Below are 14,617 nucleotides of genomic sequence, written 5' to 3' on the forward strand. Positions count from 1 at the left end.
TTTTAATTTATTTTTTTTTTTTTCCTTAAGAAACAGGCAGGGGAAGGGCACGGAGCCCGGTGGCCGAGTAGGGAAGTCGTCGTCCTCGCCAGCCCGCCCCCCCCAAAAGGCCTCCTCACAAAACTACTCCGTACCCCCATCCGGCCCTCGGCGGAGAGGCGACCCGCGGCCAGACATATTAAATACATACTTTGTTAGGCCTCTTATATAAGACTTGGTTTATTTAAAGTTGGAACAAAATGGAGGAAAAGGGTAAAGAGGAAACTCGCCCCAGCCTGACTTGCGGGTGCCTTCACCCAGTCGTGTGAAAACACCACCGTGCCACAAAAGTTACCTGCGGACCCGTTTCACCCCCAAAAAACGGCCGCCCCCCACCCCAGGCGAAGCCCAAGCGCGCCCCGTGGCCCATGGGCCCAGGTGAGGGCCATGGGTGGCCCCCGCAGCCGGCTGGGAGCCCCACACCTGCCACAGGTCCCCAGCGTGTGGGACCGTGTCAGCCCTGCCGTCCCAAATATTTATCCTCCCAAAGAACAGAAGGAAGGGTACGTCTTGAAACAGGACTATAAATCACCAGTAAGAAAGTGGGCGAATAACAAAATGTTTCCTCTTGTACACAAATCCCAGCGTTTCTCCTTTCTTTTTTAATCACTTACTCCTTGCACACGTCATCAGATTCCTGGGCCTTTCTACGGTGGCTTTGCCTATTTATAAATTCGGGGGGTAAAAAAAAAAAATGTGGGGCAGCAGTTTCTTTCTGTTTTTATTTAAATCATGGGTAGTATTGCAGCAGGATTGTCAGCTGCTGTATTATCAACCAAATTGCTTCAGAAAAAAAAAAAAAAGAATTATAAAAAGAATTTCTTTAAAGGGACACTTCTCAAGGCTGGTAGAGCTAAAATTAGCCTTGCCAGCTGTGTTTTGGTTTGCGGGCACGTGCTTGCACATGACAGGAACATGGAAATACCACGCTTTACTCTGGCAGTTTGCTGTTCTGGTGAGCAGAGGGGTTTGTTATGGATTCCTGTAGGTGCCCCACAGCCTGTTAGTTCACGGGCAGGAGAAAGCAGCCGAAGGCAATGGGCAGTGCGGGAAGCCATGCACGTGCTCCAAATACTGCCTATAGGTCTGGGTATACCCCACAGATGATGCACTCTGCTTTCATCACCAGGCATTGATAATTATTAATGATTGGCATTTAGGGTACCAGTAGGTACCCTACAGTACTACCAGTACCTACAGTACTGCCACAAGGTAGGAACAAGGTGCCACTCTTACACAAGTATTTGCCCCGTGTTTCAGGAGAAAAACTTCTGCAAAACAAGTGCTCTGTTCCCAGAGCTCTGCACAGGCATTAACTGGGCGCTCTTGCCCATCCGGAGGAGCACTGTGGAGCACTACCATCGCCCCAGCTCCCAAACCTGCTTCAGAAGAAAGGCCAGGTTGGGTAAACTATGGAGTATTTTCAATTCCTACTGGAGTGCAAGCTGGCCGGGACCGCATGGTTCCTCAGAAGCTCAGAGCAGAGGTGAATGAAGAAGAACAGAACGGGAGGAGAAGCCTGCAATTCCAGCTCCCAGCCTTATGCCGGGTTGATATTGCTGCTCAGCTTTAAATACACTGCCTCTCCTGGTAGTGTGCGATACTCCAGTGATACTCCTGCTTACACTCTATTTTCTCCCCCCCTGCTTTCCCCGAGGGTGAAATAGACTGTTTGAGGGTTGGTATCTGCAGAAGTGAGTAGTGATTACTTGACGGTGCGTGATACTTTTGAGCCTGACAACTTTCAGATTGTTCTTTCAACTGCCAGAATTAAGTTGTTGTGCTTCTCTCCCCACCTTCTCACTTTTCCCTCAGGATATTAATGCAGTTTTTCTTGCTAAGCGGTTTGCTTGTAGAAGTGGATGTAACCAGATTTGGGGGAAGAAAGAACCTATGTGTGCAGGGTGAAATAAAAAAGAAATACTAAGGAAGTAGAAAACAGCGCATTCTGACCAAGAGATCTCTCTGAACGTGCAAGGTTTGCCGTGGCCATTATTTTAAGACCAGGAAGGACCATTTTGGCTATTTCACCTGACTACTGTGACTATTTCACATCACGCTATGAAATTTCAAGACAAGATTTCCACAGACCCTCCCAACACACACACGGCCCAGTAGCACCAGCTGTCCTCACAACCAGGAAAAGGTTGGGAGCTGCAGGAGAAGACAGACTATTCCATGAGCAGGTAACCTTCCTCCTGCTCTCTCCCAGCAAAAGTCTTAAATATGCAGCTGGTTTGGATTTCCCTTTTCACCTGTAATCCTGATGAGGTGCCGAGCAGTGTCTGCTGTTTCTTCCGAGTGCTCAGCACCTTGCGTGACCGAGCGATGCAAGATAGAGCGGAGGCAGCAAAAATAGGAATTCAATATAAAAGAGTGAGGGGCCAAGGGGAGAAGACAGGAGGCAATATAGCATAGCAAAAATGCAAATGAACAGCCACAAAAGCAGATTTAGATAGCACACAGCCTCTGAACAAATGCTAGCACTGGAAAATGGAAAATTTCCATTTGCAAAATACAGACATCAAAAAGATCATCTGTGACTCGGGAGCACGCTGTTTAAATAGAATCCCCTTCATTTTCTGGCCTGTGCATTTGAGTAACTGAATCCACTCGCAAACTGAAATAGCAGTTTGCCTACCGAGTGTTAAGTATAAATGTTCCTCAAAAGAAAAGACAAGCTGTTCGATCCCAGCGAGCAACAGCGAGCAAACTTCACAACTTTTTTTCCTCCTATTGAAGGCTCATTATCAAGCCCAAGCCAGGGCCACTTGCGGGAATCCAGCGACCAAGCCAAGTCCTGGCGCAGCCACCAAGGCACTGGTGCCACCGGTGTCACCGACCTGGGGGGGACATTCACAAGGCAGGCGAGCAATAAGGACCTCTTCAATGGGAAATTTAGAAATGAAATAAAGGGGAACAGATCAACTGTAAACCAGACAGCCAAGTACATTCAAAGGCAGGTGCCAAAGAATATTAACTCAGCAACAATCGAAGCCGTGGATAAGAAACCCAGAGTTAACTGACAGAAAAAAAAAAAAAAAGAGAATGCTTCTCCTGGCAGCCTGAAGTACAGAAATTACATATGTTTGGATGTATTTTTACCTTTCATAAAATGCAGATTTCTTCATTCACAAAAAGTGAGTTAGAAGAAAAAAGCAGACACCTAGTAGAAGAACGTAATTCAGTGGCTCTTATTTGCTAAAATACTCTTCTGTTTACACTTCTTTTCTTTTTTTTTTCCCCTTTAAATAAGCTTTTTATCTAGCCCGTGAAAACCTTCTAAAGTCACCAGTATCAGAATCAGAGAGCAATTCAAACATTTTCTACCTCCTTGCTCTTGAAAAACAGCAATATGTATTCTAGAAGTATTCACTTTTGACAAAATTATGTCAAAATTGTGTAAGCCAGGACTAAGGAAAATTTGCTTTTGAGCAGCAGAAATACAGCTACCACTGTATAATACTATATAAAGCAATATAATAGCTAAAAGAAAAAAAAAAAGAACAATTATCTTGGGTTTACATTTCTGACACTGTCTCTCTGCTTTTATTCTATTTACTCATTAAAGCTGTTTCAAAGGAGACCATAGTGATGCTTGACAGCTTGTTTACAATGGGTTACATGAAGAATACTGATTTTATTTCTAGATCTGTCAGCTCCTTCAGTCCAGGTACCTTAAAACTATATTGATGAACACAGAATCTTGCTATTTAGTAGTTCATTTATCAAGCTGATTTGCCTAAGGATAGCTAACTGAATTTCTAACAAGCGATATATCCTGGTGCAACCATCAGCAAAGCATGTGATAACCGTGGAGGAGGTGGGAAAAAAAAAAAGACACAGAAGAACAAAACACTTGGCTTAACGATGACAGCATTAAGTGTCTGGGATTGACAAAAAACTCTCTGAGGTGGGGGACACCACCATTTTCAGATGTCCTCCTCTCACAAGAGACCAAACACCAGTGAGGTTGGCTTTCCCCACACATGCAAACCTCCCACCTGCATGAAAAATCAGCCAGGTTTGCTCTCCATTCTTTAGCACTACCCCTCGCAGCACCACAAATGGTAGAATTAGGCAGAACTGCAGATGGCCTAGAGTAAATCTGAAAGAGTCAATGTAGGAGGTTTTAGGTAACAGGAAAGGCTTGACATCTATCTATCTATCTATCTATCTATCTATCTATCTATCTATCATTAGATATCATAATTTTTCACTTTTATCATCTTCTTTCTTAATACTACGGCTCAGGTATTTCCATTGGTCTACTTTTACCAAAAGGCGCAATCCTAAAGGAAATCTTCAGATAGCAGCAGAGTGAAAAATGTTGGGAAAAAAGCTGGTTGCATTGGTTCTGTTCTGTGAACAACAGTGAACATTCATTGCTACAAAATTATTTGTGTTTTCCACCTGATCTAGTCTCCTACCTGCACAAGCTGATGAAACCAACAGCCAGTTGTACAGGCAGCCCAAAGTTATGCATTAAAGTCCTCTTTTCTGCAGATGATAATGGATACAACCAAAGTAAACAACATTGTCTTTTTCTTTTGTCTGAACTCTGTTTTCTACGCATCTCAGAATGCTTTGCAAGTGTTAATTCATCCTGTGATGTGGAAGAGAGTTAAGTAACATGACAAGTCAGTGGCGATGCCCCAGTTGTTCCAAAGAACAGTGGGTTCCTCTCTCCTCACAAACCCTCACTACATGGTAAAAGGCCCAAGAGAACAGGTCTGATGGGGAGAAGGACTGGGGCTTCCTTTCAGTTCTGGTAGAGGCTCATGAGGAAAGAAAGCACTGCAAATAGGATCCCACATCAATAATTTAGGACTTTCAAAAAACACCAGGATTTTGCACAGGTTAGGAGACATGCCTTTCAAAGGTGGTATTTTCTATAGCAGCTCCACATCACAATTAGTAAGTATTGCATTTGTTCTTGAGTCTAAACTCTTAGGATAAAAAGGGCAAACAGACCCCCAAACAGTTAGAGGACTAACCAAGGCCATTTCACTCTTGCAGAATAGGAACTTAAAACTACCAGCATTAGACATGGCATGATTTCAGAGGGAGAAAATTCTCCGCTTCCCACCTTCCTCCCTCCAAAGTCCTGCTTACTAGTCAGTTTCCCCACCCTCTGTTTACTTAAAATCAGATTGTAATCAGGGAACATGAGATTTTTTTCTTAAGGAAGTTTATTCCTGAAGGTAATGGGGAGACGTAAATATGCCGCCTGTTTACTGAGGCTCATAAACACATAAGAACACAGGCAATTAATTGTCACTGAGAGACTTCCAGCAAGCACGGAAAATCCTAGCTTTTTAGGGCATGTTTAACTAAATGTTCACCCATCATGTACTGAATTACTTAGTGAGATATTAATTTTGTGCTCCAGCTGAGGGTAATCACAGAACAAACTGGCATTATTCAAGTTGCTCTATGAAATTACAGCGAGGGTAAGCTTAAGAACAAAGGCCAGCAGGAGTTGAGCCTCTCAACTTGAAAGGAATTATCTTTTCCTCTAATTGAAGCGAGGGCTGTTTTGTTTTGTTTTTTCTTTCCTTCCTCTCGCTAAATTTCCAACAACACTCCTTGGCAGAAGGTCTCCTTGCAATGGGGCTATCGCGGTTAAAGCCCCGGAGCAGGGGCTCATTTGCCTGGGAAAGTTGACTAAGGTAATTGCAGCAGCATCCTGGGCAGCTAGAGTTACACCAGCCTCACGCCTCCTGTGGGCACTCTTACCCGGGAGCGATTACGCTGGTTAATGCCCCTATTTACCTAAACCCAGAAAGACTAGAGGTCTGGGTCCTGTTTTCCTGCTGGTGCTGCCCCTGACCTACGCCGTGACCTTGGAAAAACCACTTCTCCCTCCCTTCTGGTTCTGTCTCATGAGCTTCGACTGGAATCTTTTTTGTGGTGAGAACAATCTCTCTGTTTTTACAGAACCACAGGGGAACCTTGATTTTGGTAGGGCACCAAAACAACACATCATCAAAAATCTGTAATAATGTATGTAAACAGCTTGTTCCTCCGCCATCCAGACAGCTGCTGTTAGAGAACTTACAGGCTGTGGCATTTTTTTGCATGGGAAAAAGTTAACAATAGGCAAGAATTGAGGGTCATCTCAGGCTACATTCCATCACTATCAAATATAATACTTTCTGCTTTCTCCATACTTATCCTCCCTAGCATGCCAAGACACATTTCTTCTTGTCTCTTTCATATCTGGCAGGCTTATTTGCCCACTAAATAACTCTTCATCTAATGCTGGCTGTAAATAAGGCCTGAAGGAGACTTTGCTAATAATTTCCATTTCATCTGCTAATAGATCCCCTTCTAAAATACAGTACAATTATGGCACTACCCTTGCAATTTATCCCAAAACTTCATTCAAAAGTGTTTGTAAAAATAATTTTTCTTTATGACTATTGCAAATGTTATGGTCTTGATGAAATCTCAAAATGTTACCTTTTTTCCAGTTCAAGTTTTGATTTTTTTTATCTTATTTTTTTCATACAAATTTTGCCCTGACTGAACTGCAATAGGAAATCCCCTACTTTGTCCCCCTGAAAAAGGAAAAATCAAAGTCTAAAAAAAAAGTCTCTAACATGTTTTCACAAATATCTTAAGTAAAAATTCTCTTTTCTCTACGCATGTAGGAAAATATTGTTTAGTAATTACACAGATTAAATACAACTATTTAGATCAGCCTCTAGGGAAATGTGTTCATCAGTTGTTTGTTTTTAATGGAAATTCATGACTGGAAAAAGCAATCTGCACTTCAGCTTGCCCCAGTAAGCCCTATAGTAATTCAGAGTCTACTCAGTCCAAAGTATTTTATAAATAAAGAAAAAACACAGGTTATGAGAAACTGTAATCTTCAGCCATAACAAAATGCTATTCTTCTCCTTCTCACCTAAATACAATCGGGAAGTGAAGTGGAAAGCACATAAAAACACTTACTAGGACCTCTAGTGCCTTGTTATCAACATGTAAAGCATCCCTGTGACATTACAAGAAAAATTATAAGTGTCCACTAAATATGGAATCAGAAGATTGTGCGTAACGATTCCCAACAGAGGGGGAATTTCCGGCTCTCAAATTCTGTCTCACACAGATAGGGAGAAAATGCAGAGCAAATGGAGAAGTACAGTACTGGAGTTGGGTAAAAAGTTCCACGTGCAGGTAAGCTGGAGACTCGAACCAATTCTATGTTTTTCAAATCAGTTCACTCTTTTATAGGAATAATGGCATTTTTTTTTGTAATGGACAGCTTCCATTTACCACAGAACTAATGCAACCCGCTGTGCAAAATCAAACTTTATGTCACGCCAGATTACTGTCCATCATAACCAAAGAAAATGTATTGAACTGAATATATTTGGTTCAGGAAATCTGTATTTTGTCAGCTGCAGTATAGCTCATTGTCCATTAAACAGTACCAAGCCCATTCTGAACAGAGCACACTGTAAAAATGTTTAACCTCCCAATCCTATACATGTCAACTTTCCAGAACAAAAGGGAGGGTGATACCTGACATCTAACAAAAACAGAGTTAGGACTGCCACTTTCCCGTACCAGAGAAATTCTTTGGGTGAGAGATCATTTATTTCCTGCAAACAGAAAAATGCTAATTATAGCTCAAATCTTCCCTCTTTTCCTCTTATGCCATTTTTTTTCTTTTCCTTCCTCCCCTCCCTGGTGCATCTTTTCTTCAGTCTTGTTCGTCAAATATCTTTTGCCTTCAAAAAAATCTCATCAAATCTCGACATTCTCCTTCATCTAAAAGTTATCTGTTTCGAGAATAATTTGCCTGCCTTCTTTTATATATTCCAGCTGGAGTTTTTAATAAAGCACAGGGACTCAAGGCTACTGTATTTTTATTAGGAGATGGTGGAAACTTTATAATGATTTCTATTCACATTCAGCAAACGCTCTTCCCTATTGTTCTACCCTGTTCACCTCTCCCAACATCCAATTCTCAAATCGTTTTTACTCTGTAATCCTTCATCCATTTTGTCTCCTCTTCAGTTCTGTCCCCACCTAACCCCTACCTTGCCAACACAAGTAGTTGCCTTCTCTTAACCTTTTCCCCCCCCCTGCTATTTTTTTTGTTGCCCCGATTCCTCAGTCACATATGTTTTGGGATCCACTGATATTTTCTTACTTTTGTCTCAGTAGATCCAAAATATTAATGGGGGAAAAAAAGATACTACTCAGCTGTTCTTTTTAACTTGCTAATTCATTCTGCTAGGTGGGAGGAGAAAGCACTGTGTGCCATAAACATCTAAATTCACGTCAGCTGAGGTGCCTCAGCAGGGTAGGGGATAGAGTTAGGGAGTTTAAAACATAGTAGAAGATGAGGATATTAAGTTCATCAATAGCAGAAGACTTGATGTCTTGAGAGGTCCCATGAACTAAAGATCCAATCAATGTCACCTCTTACTGACTTCTTTTCAATAAAGGGATGTAAAGAAGTTTCTGCTAGGTGTAGGTGTACACAGCTTCCCTTCTCCTCACAACTGCAAGTTGCACATCCCTGACATCAACACGTTTGTCTGTTCAGGATCCTATGGCAGCAAAATATATCAGCTTACAAACATAAAAACAGTCTTCGCCAAAGATTTCTCACCTCACATACAACAGGGTAAGAATGACAAGGAGAAAACACTAAACGCGAGTAGGAGTGAAATATTAATCTTTCCACAGAGTTTTCCAGCTGAAATACTGACACAAAATCTGTTTGCAGATAATTTGCGGTTTGGCCATTTGGTACGTTCCCACCAAGCAAAGGTAGATGATTCTGTACACTAAAGAGGTTGTAGGAGAATAAAAAAAAACCACTTAATTTCATTTAATGTGGGAGTTGTATTTTAGCAATAGATATTTCTTTGTGCTAGTCATTTTATTTGAATGTTTTGCCAGAAGGGCCAGCAGCATTCTGTCGCTATGGGGGTTTGACATTTGCCATGATATCAGACCTCCATCTGAGTGACCTACTGGATTGTTCAAATCTCTACCATTCCCATTGAATATTTCCATCCTATAGATCACATCCTCCCTTCGAAGTCATGGTGAGAAATTTCAGTCAAATCATTTGTCCTTTTGTTTCTCAAGAGAGACATGAGGAGTTTTTCCTGCACTGGAACAAAGTGATGCCAAATGGGTGCAAAAATGGCCAAGCTTATCCAGCTGCTTCTCCTCGGATAGTGGCTGGAAGGAGCCCAATGGAACGTAAAGTTTCTTACTACATGCGGAAGAGGGACCTGGAATTTGGCTGAGTGGCTGAGTCTTTCTGCTAGGGATGTGCTTTTGCCTTTCTTGTGAAAACTTTCCAGATATGGCCACAGGTGAAACGTCTGAAATCGCATAGTCCCTGCGTGCCCAGCAAATACCTCCCTGGAGTTTCTGTACCCGCTTCCCTCCCAGCTCTCACAGACCTTTGCAGACAGATGGGGAACGGCAGCTCCCTCCCTCCCTCTGCCCGTGGGGAGTGTGTGCACAGCCAGGAGCTGCGCTGCTCTCGCCGGAGCAGTACGGCATCGGGCGAGGGTCACAGATGCCATGGGAGATGCTGGCACCCAACTCTAGCAGTACTGTGGGGTATAGCATGATTTTTGCAATTAGGATACTGCTGTGGCATTGGGGTATTGCCCATCGCTCGCTGAGGTGAGGAGCTGTGGAAAAGGAGAGTGAGGAGTAAAAGGGGGATGTTGCCTGGGTTATAAGGGTAGGTGAGGAAAACACATCAGGGGCACTGGTGGTGTAAAAGGAGCCCAGGGTGAGTGAGTGTTACAGTCCAGTGGTGACAAAAAGCAAATAGGGAGCTGGAAATACCGGTGCAAAATGGGATGTGAGATAAAAATCAACTAAAATTAAGAGTGAAAAAGCAGCAATGATGGAACCAGGTAGTTAAGAGACAAATCTCTTTGGGGCGCTACACAGGACTAGAGAGGAGCCAAAATGGGTGAGAATGGAAGGGGGAGAGGCACATATGAGACAAGAAGAAGACAGCCCTTCCCCTCTGCATCCTGGCCACAAGCCCCAAATTTCTGACATTGACCACTCCTCTGTTGTCAACAAAAATAATCTACGCCCAGCTGCAAAGCAACCCAGCCCCTTCTAGCACTGGTCCACACAGACGATTAAAATCTAATGCTGCCAGACTCTCCATGTCTTTGTGATAAATAGAAAGATTTCAACCTTGCTGACAATCCATTTGTCAATATGCCGTGGGATGGCATTTTCAGGTTCTTTTCTTAAAAAGCTAAAACCTTTTTCACACATAAATTAAATTAAAAGAACAAGGGGGAAAATTCCATGTGATCCCACATTTAAGGTTAATGAGTAATGGGATAATTATAATGAATAATAAGAAGATAATGAGTGTTCACAGAGAAGCCCATTACAACTGCATAGACAACCATTACTCTGTAATTTTATACCTTTTGAACACTTGACATTGCAACCTTAATGCTTTTTTAACATTGTTTTTGCCTGTGTAATGATATATAACAATCTCCAGACACCATCTGCAGTCTTCATATTTCCTTGATCTCTTTCAAACAAATTTTAGTACTGGGTATGAGAAGAGGCGAGTGATTACCTCATTGAGCAACAGCCAGGAGATAGTGAGGGATGCATTTGGTTGTTTCCTCTCTGCACATTCATATTTCCTATCTCAACAGCTGGGCCCACGCTACAAGCTCTTGGGCTTGGTTTGTCTGCATTAAAGCATCTGCATTTCTGACAGTTCTGTCAAAATTTCTTGATTCTGCAGTTTGCTTCTCCCATTGGTCTAACAACAGAACCCAAGTTAATGAGGTTTCAGGACACAATTAAATATTTAATGGTTCGGTTAGGGTTGTGGCCAAGAGTGTGGCATCAACCATTTTCTTGATTCCCTTTCATCTGACACGGTGCCGATTACATCAGTTGTATGTGCTGTCCTTTACTGCTGGAACCCTGCTTAGACACGGTCCTGGGCACATTTTTTTAATTGGAAAGAGGCATTGCACACTTACAGACTATCATGATATCTCAAGTTTACTGCTAGGAAAAGCCAATATTAATAAGGGTTGCTTTTACATTTCTTCAGGCATTACATATTTTAGCTGCAAATGTCAGCTCTTAGCAAGTTCTTAGCTCTTGTTTCCAAAGTGTCCTAAAATTAATAAATGTCCCATAGGACCGTCCCAACTCCTTGTCACTCTAGCAGCTCTGGGTCACCTTAAAGCCATTGCAAGTCCCTAAACATCTGCATCATTCAGACTCGAATCCTAATGTGCACTGTGTAGCAACCATCACTACACTACCTGCATGCTTATATGCAGGTGGTGCTCTTGGCGGCTGAGATTTCTATTTGCAGTAAAAGAAAAAAAAAAAACTGTTTGCAGGTAAAGAGCAGACACTTTGGGGGACCAGCTCAGTGACTCGACTACCTGTGGAGCACACATTCTCATTTCCAGCCACATGACCCTGAAGCAGTCATTGCAGTCTGAGTGGAAAAGGGGAGTTAACACTAAATAATATTAGATAAGAGCCAATTTCTACTCAGCACTCTTCAAACAGCACAAGAAACATGTCTTAGGTGTAAAGTGAAAGATCAAGTAGGAGGAAACAGTAGTGAAGAACGATAGGGCACATGAAAGACCCTCTCTGCGTGCCTCTCTGAATTGGTCTTTTCTATTATTACGCTCTTGGCTGTAAGAGGAAGGTGACAGAGATCCCATGCTCTCGTTCTCACAGCAAGTCATTCGCTTGTTCTTCAACATTACAAAGAGCAGTATACGAAATTCACCGCATTTATAGCTCTAATTTTATGCATTAATTTACTTGCATAAAGGAAACACAGTAACACCTAATTCAAGAGCTAGCCCTGTAACAGCACTAACCAGTAAGGCCAAAAAAAAAATCATCGGATGATGTATGGATACTTAGTTGTATGACTTCCATAAAGATGAATGAAAACAGAGACTCTAACTTCCAACATGCTGCTTTGAAAAGGACCATCTCTGAACCAAAACAATGGACGGCTTTCTATATACAAACACACATACACGCGTAACCCATGATCCAAATAGGCCAGTAGATGACAGTGTGCCATTGCACGCTTTGGGCCCACAAGCCTGTCTGGAAGCAGCTTGACCCAGTTCAGCAGAACTCGCTCTTAAACATCGCAACCATTTCCTGAACCAGCTATCCCAAACCGCTTCCAGCAGTGGACTTCCCAAGCTGCACGCCCTGCCACTCGCTCCAGCTCCCCCAGGAGCCACAGCCCCTGTGGCTCTGCTCGGTGTGTGGCTCCCATCTACCTTCAGTGCTCAGTCCCCAGCCCTGGCCTCCTCCTTCAAGCTGGCGGTTGTTTGAACCTCTGCCAGCACGAATACCAGTGCCTTTTGGCTGGGGGAGAGGTATCATACCAAGCCCGGGATTTCTGGAATATGATACTGGGATTTCTACATTGGCCTGATGGAGTTTCTAAATTTCCACCTTAGTTGCTTTAGATAACACAACAGAATGTATATGAAAAGATGAGTTGCAAAGTAAACAGCTAAAATTTCTGGAATACCAGAATTAAGACTGCTTATTCCACCTTTACTACCCCCTTGAGCCTCTTCATAAGAATAAAATCTGCAGAATTACACCCAGTTCTAATGTGAGGGCCCCTTGCCTTGTTCTCAGGGTCGGATGGGCCTTGCTAACTGAATAACAAAATATTTCACATTTTATTTTCTCATCACTTTTTAATACCTTACCATATTTACTGTACAACATTCAAACTCTGCTCTGAAGACAGAATTATTAATGTTTGCATAGGCTGTCGAGCAGGTGTTTTTCACTACAGTGACAGGGTGTTTTAACACACATGTAAATTTATCTTCCTAACACCCAAGGAGATAGAGAACTATGTTCATCTCCAGTTAACAGGTAGGCAACTGAGGCACATATAAAATGAACTAAAACCTCGGCACTGGGTTTTGGCACACATTTTAAGGAAGGACCTGCATTTTGAGAATACTGTGCATCATACAACACAGTCCTCCTCAAAGTCCAGGCTTCTGCCAGAAAACATACACCTATTGGTTCCTACTTGTAGGTAAATTGGGGGCTTCAAGTAAGCTCCTCCACGACATTAAAACCTGCAGCTCCTTCTCAAACAGGCCTTGGCCACAAAGCTATCAGAGTGATCAGTAGTAGCGAGATCTTCCTGTCCTCCCCTGAGTGTTCAGCCCACCAAACAGCAGCAGCGAGCCCCATGGACATCCTGGCAGCAGAGAGACCTGCTGAGCCTCAGCCGGCGGGTAGTGGCTCCAAGCCTCGGACCCGCATGCTCATCTCAGTCTTCTTGCTCAGTAAACTTAATCCTACTCTTACAGCAACTGAAAAGAAGATTTTTAATGGGAAAGGATGGGAAACCTTAACAATAAGCACTTCCACCAATCCCTTTCTATATTTAAATTAATGATACTGAATTGTAAAATTATCAGAGAATGAAGCAATAATTTTACAAAATAGAGAGCTAAAATAGACTCCAAAGGATTAACATCCACAGTAGATTATCCCCTCCATACTAAATTGGGTAATGGATTTCTCTGAATAGGATATTTCTTTATAGCAGAAGCATGAGATACTACTTTTTTAAAAGATCTATAATATCTTAACTTTACATATGCCTTTTGTTTTCTTTAGCTGTTTGCCACAATCATTTAAAAGTAGTGATCTTGACTCATCAATGTCACAGGCAGACATTCTTGTTGAGATGTCTTAATATAATGGGGAGGAACACACAAGCCACACGTGATCTTGTTCGGAAAGACAGAGCAGAGTTCTGTGTCTGAAGATTTCTGGTCACAAATAGAGTACAGTGGGACTCAAGTAAGCAAAAATAGCATTGTGGTTAAGATACTGGACTAAACTTGGAAGATATCTTCTGGTTCCTGGCTCTGCTGCAGACATCCTCTGTGTCCTTGGATAAACGCCTCTTGTGAGGCTAATTTCATTTATGTGCTCATGTACATAGTAATGAGCCTCATAAACAGCCTATAAATATAATCACTTGAAATAATTTTTAAGGTACAATCTCTCATATTCAGTGAGGGATTTCATGTTCCCTTGGGAAATGGGAAAGCGTTTGCTAGGCTAAAGGCATGAGATGGATTTGGATCTATCTCATTTCAGTGGCATCTGTGTGCACATTTAAATTTGGCATGTGCCAAATTTACAATAAAAAAGAGTCTGCATTATTTGCACTATTTCTCATTTTCTTTCCGGGACTGGGATTGTTCCCAATTATAGGATGTCAGACTGTAGGAAGCAAGGAGAAACATACGTATAGATGATGGTATCTTTAGAATATGCACTGGCTCTGTGTCCTTTTTGTTGAAAATTCTTGGAAACATCCTGTAAAAATCTGTGTTCATGCACAAGTTGTAGTTATTCACACATCTGGAAGTTACACGTCTCGACACACACAATGCATGTAGCTAAGCAGTTCACAAGCAAACTTCTCCAGGAAGGGTGGTCCTAGAGCAAATGCAGATCTGCCAAATCTGCTAGTTAGGGTGGTAGCTCTCCATTT

The 14,617-nt window shown here is 42.3% G+C and overlaps 1 protein-coding gene across 2 annotated transcripts in view; it reads right to left on the reverse strand.

Annotated features, from left to right (window-relative positions):
- RBMS3 (RNA binding motif, single stranded interacting protein 3) overlaps positions 1–14,617 on the reverse strand; it is a 723,594-nt gene that overhangs the window by 458,202 nt on the left and 250,775 nt on the right. The gene's annotated exons all lie outside the window — the stretch shown is intronic.

Source organism: Calidris pugnax, unplaced genomic scaffold, assembly GCF_001431845.1.
Source record: "Calidris pugnax isolate Ruff unplaced genomic scaffold, ASM143184v1 scaffold11, whole genome shotgun sequence".
Lineage (NCBI taxonomy): Eukaryota > Metazoa > Chordata > Aves > Charadriiformes > Scolopacidae > Calidris > Calidris pugnax.